The following is a 10009-nucleotide window of genomic DNA, read 5'->3' on the forward strand; positions in this document are numbered from 1 at the left end:
CCTGCTTGCACGGACTATGGAGGTAGTGTGCATCCCAGCCTTAGATGGGACCTCCGGCTCACGCTAGCCTTTTGTTATGCTGTAAGAGATCCTTGGATGGAAAGCTGTCTGGATTTAAACTGCCACTGTTAATGTCATTGTCTTCCAGAGCTTGAATCAGCCAGGACTCATCACCCACGGCTCTCCTGCGGGTTAATGCTGATCTCGGAGGAGGAACAGCGCAGATGCACTGAGAGTTCGCATCTGCTTGTCATCTTGGATGTTTCCAGCAGGCACAAAAAAAGGCGATGTAGGCAGTTCCTTCTGTCCTTCCCAAAGTGGTATGTGTGCAGGGGTGGAAGGGACCAAGACTTTCTGCTGATACTAAGTACAGAATGCTGAGACAATTTGTTAACGACACTGAACATTCGCCTGGTGATCCATTTATTAGCTAACAGACCTAAAACAGCTCTTGGATTTTTCCACTAATGTTGTAGCATAAAGAATGACAGGAGGAGGAGGTAATTTGACCCCTTTTTGCAAAATATTCCGAACATTGACCCCATCTTCAGGATGGTGTTAAAATCTTCAGCTTTATTTCACTTGAATAATTTTAGCTGAGCCAGCTTTGTGCTCTTTCTCACTTAGAAGTGAAGCTCTCTGTCAGGGAATTTTGTGCTCTTATTTTGCAGGCACAATTTTTAGGCACTGCTTTAGGACAATCATTATTTTTGATCACATTCAAAAATCATGAGCCAGGCTGGTTAAATCCATGTAATTTTAAAATGTGCCTCTGTTAGCTCCCTGGTTTAGTTGTATACAGTGTGATTTTCAAGCCAGTCAGATTTGCAGTTAGCTGTGTAATACAGCCCACAAACCAGTATGTGTTTATGCAGAAACAGTTGCTTACCTAGAGGTTTAGCAAATTGGACTTTAATTTATAATCTTCCTTTGGAAACAAAACTGGAAGGTGACTCCTCCTGCCTGCAGCTGCCCATAATTTGGGAAGCCAAGCTTCTGCTTCTCTGAGCTGCCCACAGAAGGGGAGCCTGGCTTGAGGAACAAGGAACAGCTTCCATCCCTGGAGGATTGTCTTTTTTGGCATATGCTGGCACAGACAGGAAATTGAATACTGCATGGGAGAGGGGATGACCACGTTCCTCTTTCAGTGCTGAGGGACTGTTTCTACGTGACAAACTTGCCAGTGTGCTGAGATAGCAGCCATGGGCTCTGCCTGGCAGCACCTGGATCACATCTTTGGGCCCTGTGGTGCCCAGCTGCATTGATGAGGAATTGAATGTTTGTGCTTCTTTATGTCCCTGCTGTGGGTATTCACAGGGGACCAAAAATGCCAGTTCTGTGCTCTTTCAGATATGTCCCATTAGAATGGAATACACGTTACAGCTCTGGCTACGTGGCTTCATGTGTGGCTCCAGCTTATTTATTTTTTGTCTGGGTTTGGCTTTTAGTTGTTCTGTAGACTAGGTTATTTTTGGTGCTTTCTTTGATAACTCTGTTCCTGTGACATGCTGCGGAGCCAGAACTCCTCTGGGAACATCCCAGAAATGCACACAAACATCAGCCCTGTAGCTTCTAACACTCAACATATGGAGCTTTCAGGAGGGCTAACGGGACTCCACAAACCCACTCTGGAAGCCTGAGAAGGGTTCCAGCAGTTTCCTCAAAGGCTGCATTCATTTCCTTGCAAGGCTTCCACAGAGGAACAGCTTGTTAGAGGGACCTGTGGAGCTTGGAAGCTTTGCCAATAATAATTCAGGCCCAATTCTGAAGTCAAATATTTAGCTAAACAGAGACTGTCTGATGACTGGATTAAACACAGAGTGCATCTGAGTGAGCTCGACATTTCAGGTTTTTGTCAGTGTCCATTTCATGAGCCTATAATTCCATTTTTCCTGTCTTCCCAGACTCGGCTCATGCTGTGTAGTGTTTCAGACAGCACAGAATGAGGTATTTGAGCAGAGCTGTTGCTCCTAGCTCAGGAAGCAGCCTGAATCACAAAGTGATGTTCTTTACTTTAGGTTTAGGAATAATCCAGTATTATGGGATTGGGAGGAAATCATGTTAGAGAAACTAAAGGGTTTGTTTGTTTGTTGGTAAGAAAAAAGTCTCAAGGAACCAGGCAGAGATGTCAGACAGGGCTGGTGAGTGAGCCTTGCCAGTGCACTGCATGGTGCTGACACAGATAGCTCAGTCCATATTAACAGCAACTGGAAGTTTGAGCTGGTGATTTGGCACTTCCCTCTCCTGTCACTCTCACTTCCCAAAGCCGATAGGCCTCTAAATCCCTTGTAAAGATAAATGAGCTTAAGCTTCTATGTAGCTTTGAAAGTGAAGCTTACATGTAATTAGCGCTGTGGCGGAGGTTGTTCTGACCACCAGGCCACTCCTGCTGATCCCTGGCCTCCACATGGAGTTTACTGACATGGCCACTACATCTTCCAGCTCGATATATTCTCCTTCCAGCTGTGGAGAATTGGGCTCACATCTATCCTGCAGGAATATGTCAGAGGCAAAAAAATACCTCCCCAGTCTTTTGCACCTGAATGATACCTGAGAAATAACTGTAGGAGAAAAAAAATCTGTTTTTTCTGTGATGCTTGGCTGAGGGAAGTCTATATGAGCCCATTGTGTTCAGACTTGGTGCCCGAGGACCAGGTTTGACCAGTAATGTGGTCTTAAACAGTAGTATGGTCTTAAAATATCTACTGTGTGACCAAAAGCAAATGTAGCAGGAAAGGATCTAAAGGCAGAATATTCTTTCTTGAATTTAAGAAGAGAAATGCTGTGGTGGAGCTGGAGTCACTGCCCTCCCTTGTTTGAATGTGATGGTTAACTGAGCAAGTGTTTGGTTATGGGAGGTGGGAATGGCTGCCTCAGATAAACCAAGCTTTAATCGGGACACTGAATCCTAATCCCCTCACTGACATGCCTGCAGGCAATGTTTTTATTCTCACTTTACTGCATGTGTAAAAAGAGGGAGGATCCTCTGCTTCCTAGGCCTCTGAGGATTGTCTGGCTCCTAAAGGCAATCTCTCCCTGTTCTTTTCAAGACAAAAGTGCAGCTGAAATGTAGGATCTTTTAACCATAAACCCAAAGTGCTGAAACCTGCTTCCAGAGGCACAGCCCTGAGCTGCTCTTATGCCATGCTGAAGGACTCCGTGCAAAACTTGAAGTGAAACAGAAAATTGGGTTTGAGGATTTAATAAAAGCTAAGTGGAAGCAAAGGGTTGCTCAGTGATGCCATTGCTCCCTTCTAATCCGACCCCCATGCAGTCCAACAGGAGCAGGCAAGCACAGTGCAGCTTTGGAAGTGTTTCATTTCTGTCTCTCAGCAATTTTCTTCCAGAGCCCCAAACATGTCTCTGCCTCCAGCCACATGCAAGTGCACCGGGAGTGTTTTGTTCCAAGCCTAATGAGTAATTTTATGGTCTTGGAATTGGAGGCAGGGGGAGGGGGCTGGGACAGCAGCCGCAATCTTGTGTTCTACAAGGAGCTCTGCTGATGTCACATTGTAGCCTGATGATTTTTACTTTACCGAAGCCCACCAGGCTTCCCTTTAAAGTCCTCTGCTGCAGTTGGTGGTGATCATGCTCTGACATGGGCTTCTGCATTCCCAGGGCTTCTTCACTGCTGGGCTCAACAAGCAACATGGAAAATAATGACACCAGCAGAGAGAGGTGGGGGAGCTCAACTGGGCGTCAGCTCCTCTCTGCCTGTGGGGAGAGCACACGTGAATGCAGAGAGCACACTTTGCCTATCCTGCCTCTGGCTTCAGTGCTCAGGAGGGATGAGGGAACAAACAACCCCGGGCAGATGTGTAATCACATCACTCAGGTGTTGAGCAGATGGTGCTGAGATGTGGTGATACACGTGGTCTGAGAACAGGTACAGAATGAACTGACTCAAATTGTCACTGATATCAGCAGTGTTTTTAAAGCACAACCCCAGCTTTCTCTTTGAGAAGGACAGGGTTATCTGTAGAGAGAGATAATCTGTACACAGCACAGGAAACACAAGGCAGATGTTGTCATATGTTTATCATATATTTCCACCACGAGGTCTTCCTTTGGGACGGGCTTGCAGATCCTAGGCCCTGGAGCAGGATTTGCACATGGAGGGACCATGCTGTGTTTATCCAGGGCAGATTATAGAGAACTCTTCCTCCACCTGCCCAAGCTCTCTTGGTCTGAAAAGCAAGTTTATATTCACTCACTGTGACTCAGCCATAGAGTCTGACTCATTTTCTTGCTGTTACTCATAGAAAAAAAAGTCAAATGACAACCAGTCTGTGCCTGTAGCCACCTGTAATTCTCCAGATTTCTGCTGTTTTGCTCTGGATGAGTTTCTGTTTATCGACACTAACACACTTACCTTGCTGAAGCTTTTAATACTTCTTTCTACAGAGGAAGACTGATTAGAAAATAAAAATTTCTACCCCTAAAGCGAAGAGGAAGTGTGCTGAATCTCCATGGCTGCTTGTGGAGTTCCTGAAATAGGACTGTTTCAAGTGGACACTTCACAAAGATAGTAGTAACAGGATGGGACCAGATAGAGCAACCACCAGGCAGAACTGGGAGCAGCTGCAGAATTGCTGCAGCTCCTGAGCTGACCTCTGTGGTCTGGAGGAGGTTGCTGGTGGTCTATCTCTTAAAGGTGCTCAGTACTAGGAGCTCGTGCTTCCAGCAGTGATGACGTGTTGGTCACCAGAAATCTGTCAGACCCACTCTCTGGGCTGGACTCCCCACTGCAATGGAAGAACTTGAGCTGCTTGGGGTTCTGTGGGCAGCCAGTCCTCAAAGAAAGGGATGGTGTTACTTACTCTGTGTAAGCCTCTGTTGCACTGCCAGCTCAGGAGTCTGCTCTTTTTAGACCTGGCTGTTGTTCACTTGCACATATTTTGTCCTCTTATCAGGGTGCAGGGAAACACCAGGCTGTGGTTCCTTCTCTTGCAGTGTGATAGGTGGCTTATTCTGTGCTAGAGACAGAAGCATGAGTCAGAGTTGAAAACCTCACCCAGGAGAAGCTTTAGCTGTGAGGTGGGAATTGGTGCCTGCCACTACAGCTGGGCCAAACCCAGCCTTGCCCATTTCAGCTTCATTCCATGTAAAAGCTGCACAAGAGAGCACAGTGCAAAGCTCCAGGTGGGTGGGCTGTCCAGAGGACAAGGAGGTATCCTGGATATGGAGCAGGGCTGTGTTAGAGCTAAGGCAGTTTCCTCTTGGTTATGGGAAGCTGAGGTTCCAGTCAACAGGCTGAGGCCACCCACCATGGGGTTCTGCTCCATCATCCTCCTGGATCCCATCTTAAGAATTCTGATAAGAATTGTTCCACAAATTCTCAAATGAAAAGCTGGGATTTTGGTTATTTTCTGGTGGAAAAACACTTAATTTGAAATATTCCTTGGCATGCTTTCAGCTGTTACACTGCCTTCCCCTCTCTGAAAATATCGCTCATTTTGAGTGCAAATGCTTCTTGTGAGGGTTTTGGGGTTTTTTTGGGTTGCAATCCCTCACTTGGGTTTCTTTCCACCTCAAGCAGATGATGGGAGTTGGCCTCTTGTTACACATGGCACTGAAGTGAAGTCCTGGGGCTGCCTGTGTGTGCTGCAGCCCTTCATGGCAGAGCATGGCTGAGCTCCCTGCAGTAGCTGTGGCATGCAGGGAGCAGGCCCTGCTCTGTAGGGAGCGGGCCCTGCCCTGTAGGGAACAGGCACTGCCCTGTAGGAGCGGGCACTGCCCTGTAGGGAGCGGGCCCTGCCCTGTAGGGAACGGGCACTGCCCTGTAGGGAGCGGGCACTGCCCTGTAGGGAGCGGGCACTGCATTGTAGGAGCGGGCACTGCCCTGTAGGGAGCGGGCACTGCCCTGTAGGGAGCGGGCCCTGCCCTGTAGGGAGCGGGCACTGCCCTGTAGGGAGCGGGCACTGCCCTGCTGCTCCTGCCTCCTGCTCTCAATAGCCGCCACCGCCCCCAGCTCTGGCAGCCGTGCCTGCAGAAAGCTCTGCGGGCAGTGGAAGTGAGCTGGTTTCTTCATGACAATGTCGTTATCCTTTTAAGGGAAAATTCCCTCTGGGAGCCAACCCTCAATTACCTCCTGCTCCAGTGCCTTCTTGCTGGAGATGGCTTGTAACACAGCTGAGTTACAGCCACAGGAACTCAGCTGAGTGCCCAACCACTTGGAAAAAAAATCATAATTAAACTCTGTTGGCCTCTGTTGGTTGCTGAATCTAGAAATTGGGGTCAGAACCCAGTGGCTGGCTCTCCTCATCAGTGCATTTGTGCAGAACCAATCTGTGGGTGCTACATCTTCAAACCCAGATGCTTTCTATTCCCATGGTATTTCTGGCACGTGCAGACCCCTGTGTGCTTGTTCTTCCCTGAAGCAGTTTGTTGCAATATTTGGGAGCTCGAGGTAGGACAGGACTGGTGATAATTCACCAATGCAAGTATCTGCTAAATGCCAGGGAACTGGGGTAGGCAGTGGCTGCATTTCAATTTGCTGTTATTCACTGTGGTGAATGAGAAGGGTCCTCCAAGGGTTCTGATTTGGAGGCTGAAAAATTCCTTCTATTCTGCTGACAGGTCTCACAGGCCATGGGAGGGATGTCTGACGAGGATGGGGTTGCTGTGGATGTTGCCCTCTGCCTCTGTCTCAATGAGCAGAACAGGAGCTGTAGAGAACAGCCTGTGCTCTTTCTATTCTATAGGAGAGGTGGCCTTACATCTCTTGTGCTTAGTGCTGAAAATACTTTGATTCCAAACAAGCAGCTTACTAGAAGAACATGACATTCTTAAATGCAAACTTGTCACAGGAATGAGACCAAACTCCTTACAGATGTTCTGAGGATTCCTTCTGATGTCTGCAAATTTGCTGGGATTGTGTGGGCATTTTCTCTCATTTAAAAAACCAACTCTGTACCTGTGCAGCTACTGTTGTCTTGAGACAAAATAAATGGGCCACAACTCATGAATTGCCTGGATCATCTCAGAATGAAACAATGCCCCTTTGAGGAGCAGAGGAGCCAGGCTGGAACCTTGTGCCTCATTTTGAATGAAATGGACAGGAATCCTACTTTGCCTAGATTGGACTGAAAAAGCTTTCACATCTTCTCAGCTTTCCCAAGGGCTTAAATTTTCTTCCCTTTAGCTAGAGCAAGGAAAAGCATTTTAAAAATTTTAAAACTTTTGTGAGAAAACAAGAAACAATCACATGAGCTTCATCAAAATATGTAATTTCATATTTTAAAAATGCTTGGGTTAGTTACTTAAGAAATTGTAAACCAAAGTGTTGAAATCATGTTTTCGATCTGCAGAGCAAAATTGTCACCTTTTGAAATGTCAGCTTCTCAAAATTATTTTTTGTACATTTTTTTAAACTAGCACACCTTTCCCTATCTGCAGCTCTCTGATAACAGCCTTGCATTGCTGTTTTGACCTGAAAATGTTTTGCCAGAAAATTTCTCACCAGCAACTCCCACAAGGCCCTGATTCCACCCTAGGTAGGTGGTTTTGAACCCACCTGGATGGAAGAACAGAAGTGTGGCTGAGCTGAGAGCAGTCCTGCCCTCTGAATACATGACTCTTGTTTGCACTGCTGACCTTTCACAAGTTCATTAGCTCTTGGCCTTGCAACACAAGTGGAATATATTTGCCTTGCTCAGGAAATTCAACCCATGCTGTTGAAAATTCAGCGTTGCTCCAGAGAAAGAGCCTGACAAAAGCTCTGTGGTTGGAGAGAAAGGTTATCCACGGGCTGGGGCATCTCCTGTCATCTCCCAAATGACATCTGGCCGTGTTTTTTCCTTTGAGCTTCCCCTCACCAGTCTCTTCCAAAGCTGTACAATGCATGAAGAGCTGGGCAGTGCTTTGCTGTCATGGTGATGCGGTCTAAACAAACCCAGAAGACTTTGCCAGCATTTCAAAATTCACTTCTTGTTGCAGATGAAATAGCTGAGGAACTTGCAGTTTTGTTTGCACGGATCCTTGCCCAGTTAGTCATGCTGGCTTGCATATCTGTTGGACTTCTGGAGATCTTATGTTTTATCAATTTCAGTGATAAATACCCCAGTGTGCAGTGGTGTGCTAGATAACTTGTATCTAAAACAGATTAGAAGTTGTCCTCTAAGAAACATTTCTTTCTGTGCAAGGCACTTTTCTCTGGAACGAAAAAATATCTTTCCTCCAAAACGAAAGTTTTTGTGGAATGGAAAAGGAAAAATATTAATATAGTTAAGAACTTCACACGCATCTGAAACTATTTAGAGACCAAGAGGGAATTAAATGTTTCAATAAAGGGTAAAGGAAAGTCAGTTATCAGCATTCAAATATCCTCATTTCTGGATTTGTCCTGCTGTGTAGTTCTGTGGGGAAGGAGAGTTTGAATCTGTTTGCATTGCATAAATGTCATATCCTTACCCACGAATGACAGCTAGGACTTGGCATTGCATTCCCACATCTTGCCCTCCTCCTGCCTCTGACCTCTTCTCCTGATAGTCTCTGCTTCACATGGCTTTGTCTTTTCCCCCAGAATATCTCCAAAATACTTCAAGTTCTTATTTCTTGTTTTAAATTAACAATATCTTAGATATCATAGATATATACAGTATTTTCATAGTATGTCTTATCCACTTATGGCCTGGGAATACAAGTTCTTTAACTGTCATATTGTCTAAAACAAGCAGAATTTGGATGTTCATCCCAATCCCTGTTAAGGGTTAGAAAAGTCACTAAGGGACAAGTTCTCAGAATTGGCTTTGTTTGTTTGGTTTTTTTCTGTTTTTAGAGGCACTTCATGTGGTCATCGGATATTCTGGTTATTCAATGTTTATTGCAAAATGTCAGTAGTTCACCAACTAAAAATAAAAGTATCTGCTGCAGGAGAATGGGTTTGGAGCCCACCTCTTCAATGCTCTGTGCCTTTGCCTTCATTCTGCAGGGTGAGAGGCTCTGTCATCTCTCCTGGGTGCACCATAAGGCAAAATTAATTCATGGCTACAAAACACCTTTAGGTCTTTGTACTGGAAGACACTATAAAAGAACCACCAAGAGAGGCAGTTCTAGCTTTGAACATTTCGGTGCTTTTAATTAATTTATTTTGAGCTAGTAATTTTAAAATTCATTTCAAGAATGTCCATGTTCTGAAGCACAAACATCCTTCATGGGCATGGAGTGGAAATAGGAAATGTAAAAATGGGGATTGTAGATGCAGGGGATGTAGAAACTGGATTGTGAATCTGATGACGGTGGGAGTAAAGATTTTCTTGGCAGCTGCACAACTAAAACTTTTGGAAAGTTTCTGTCAGCACAGTTCTGGCAGAGGAGGGTCATGAGATGGAAAAGTAAGGAAAGAAGAGAACTGAAACGTAGAGCAGAAGAGGATCCATTTTGGGAGAGCAGGCCAGGCTGAGGAGATGTGAGCAGGGTCTGCAGGGGCACCACACTGATCATCTCACAACTCCTCAGTGAGAGGGAGGCCAGGGTTAAAGACCTGAACAGCCTGTGACGTTTATCATTCCCTGAGTCTGTTAATGTTTTGTAACATCTCCTACCAGTGGTTATCACAGGAATATGGTGGCTGGGAGCTGTGAGCTAAGGCTCTAGAACACAGTGATGAAGTTTCCTGGAATAAATTAAGCACTGGCTTTTTGAAGTGTGTGAATTTTCACAGCAGTAACAAAACAGTGATCTCCATTCTCTAAACACTGTGGGTACCTTTCGTGTCTACGACTTTTCTGAGTCTTAAACTGGAAAGGGGAAATGTTGGAGAGCTTCACTCTTGATGAGTCATGTTTAAGATAAAACACACATTTTTTAATAGCAAGAATAATTAGTCATCAGTGTAGGCTAGCTCAGGCTGTAGTAAATCTTCTGGCCCCCTGGGACTGGAAGAGATCTTTCTGCTCCTTTTCAGTAGGAAATTATTGAGTTCTGGAGGATCACAGTAAGGAATCTAGGACCTGCATTGTCTAATTCAGAGTTTATTGCACAAGGCAGTCACTTCAAAGCAGTAAAC

Source organism: Ammospiza nelsoni, chromosome 14 (assembly GCF_027579445.1).
Source record: "Ammospiza nelsoni isolate bAmmNel1 chromosome 14, bAmmNel1.pri, whole genome shotgun sequence".
Lineage (NCBI taxonomy): Eukaryota > Metazoa > Chordata > Aves > Passeriformes > Passerellidae > Ammospiza > Ammospiza nelsoni.